The sequence below is a fragment of the Plectropomus leopardus genome, chromosome 18 (genome assembly GCF_008729295.1).
Source record: "Plectropomus leopardus isolate mb chromosome 18, YSFRI_Pleo_2.0, whole genome shotgun sequence".
In the NCBI taxonomy this organism is placed as follows: Eukaryota; Metazoa; Chordata; class Actinopteri; order Perciformes; family Serranidae; genus Plectropomus; species Plectropomus leopardus.
The window spans coordinates 10,080,380-10,082,797 of record NC_056480.1 but is presented as its reverse complement, the minus strand read 5'-3'; positions in this window follow the sequence as shown (position 1 = coordinate 10,082,797).

The window sequence follows — 2,418 nt, the reverse complement described above, 5'->3', positions numbered from 1 at the left end:
CTACCAGTACAACCTGTTGCCAGCACATCGGAGAGTCATCGTCCCGCCTCAGGACCGACTTCATTGGTGGGCGGCTCCCCGAGGAGGCGGGGCCTGCTGTGCGCTCAGTTTCATCTCTGCGCGCACACACACAGACACACACACACACACACGGGTTAATAAACACTGTGTGTATTTGTGTGTTTGTGTGTTTGTGTTTGTTTGTGTGTGTGTGTGTGTGTGTGTGTGTGTGTGACCCATTTTTACAACAGAGGTGTTATAGGAAATAATTTTTCAATCAATTTGGAAATGTTTGCATGGCAGTATTTGGCTTTAATCATATTAAACACTGATGCAGATCAGGAGAAATCACTGCTGATGTGAAACTCATTAACCCTTTAAAACATTAAAACATGGGGAAAAGGCAATGAGCAACTTCACAAGGCCATGGTCCAAAAAAGCAATAATTTAGTTCAGGGTTTTTTTTTTTTTTAAAGTTACAAGAACATTAACTGAAAATAGGCGCATAGAAAAATGATATAAATAAATACAAGACCCCCAAAAATGTGCTGAAATTTTAAAAAGAAAAAAAATCTATACATTTATATAAATATATAAAATTAGAATAATGGTAAATCTATTTTCTGGAAATGTTCTATATTTTGGGGTTTACAGGTCATATTCTTGTGACATTTTACCAATTTCTTGCAAGTTGTGTAATATTTCTTGCCAAGTGGGTCATTGCTCTTTTCCCCATGTTTCTTTTTTTTGTTTGTTTGTTTGTTTTTTAAGAAATCAACCAATTTGCTCAGGTTTCAAAGGGTTAAATGGCTTGTGAAAGGTGTGTGAATGCACTTTCTTTAACTACACTGTACAAGAACTGGGTATAATTTTTTTTTTTTTCTTCTTTTTTAGTAAAAAAAAAAAAAAGATTCTCCAGATTTTGACTTACTCAGCTTTTAAAACCCCTCTGAGGCAAACTGTGATTTGTGAGATTGGGCTTTACAGATTAAATTAAATTTGAATTTGAGTTATTATTGGTAAAGCCCTTTCAGGTATGTTTTGTCATTGGGCTTTAACGCACTTTGACTTGATTAATCTGTACAGCACTTCAGGATGCCTTTGGCTATGAAATGTGATATATGCAGAATTTTTCCTCACCTTTGCCTTTCTAAGATATTTTGCTTTTTGTCAAGTGACCTTTGATGAATTATCCTAACTCATCTATATACATCAAAAGGCTTCTAATAGTGTTTAATATCACTGTTAAGGGTATTTTTCATGTGTCCATGTGAACCTAAACTATGTGTTGGGACCCTAATGCAATAATATTAAAAAATCAAATGATCTCATAATTTATTGATGTTTTCTGAAAAAAATTATGTAATTTGGTATTAAATACAGGCTAAAGAGAGACATGATGTAGGACATAGGATTTCTACGGCTTACGGCAAGTCAGATTTAAGACTTTTAAAAGGCCAATTGGAATAAAATGTAAGATTGTTTTTACATTAACCCATATTAAATCAAAAAAGTTAGAGAACAAAAACAAGAACTGATAATTCTTCGGTTTAGAGGCAATTTTAAGTTAAAGTTAAAGCAAGGGGCACAATTCAACAAATTAAAATACCAATTATTTTAAGATATTACAATGAAACATCAGAATTTTATTTTAAATCCTACTTCTTACATCGAAGTATTTTTTTAGACTTTTGAAAGATCAATTTAAGAAATTTTCATACCAATTCAGGACTTTTTTAGATGAATTCCTTGAATCAACAGCTCATTATCAGTCATAGTAATTTATCTCTGGAAGTTTTACCATCTAAATATTGTTAATATTATTTTTCCTCTTGATAAATTGTCTATTTTTGCACGTTCAGTTGACCTACTGTGGCACTAACTAAAACTCTCTTGGTTACGCCATTTTAACATTTTTATTGGGATTAATTTGAAGTGTACCAATTGATGCTGTTACTATTTTACACATTGTGTTCTGCCAGATTAGTTTTTCTTTCCTTTGGAGAACTTCCTCTGAAATTAATAAGACATTATTAGGAACTTACAGACCAATGAAAGGAAATTTTAACTACTTTCTAACAAGTAAACAATAGTATTAAAGGTGTAATATGCAGGATTTTCCTTTAAAAAAACAGAAGTGTGTGGCGGTGTATTTTTCTGCAGAGACTCTACCTGTTAAATTCTTATTTTTTTCCTAGTTTTCTGTATTTGAGGATGTTTATGGGCGTGTACCCCCTGAAAAAAAACACGAAATAGCAAACAAGAGTGAATCTGGGGTGAATTTGCAAACAGTAACCAACAACACTGCAGATATACCTGCAAGAATCACCAAAAAGCAAACTATTTCTCAAAGCTTTACAAATCAAATGACTTATCTTCAAATTAGTTGTGAAATAAACTGAGAGAAACCCTAAAGCA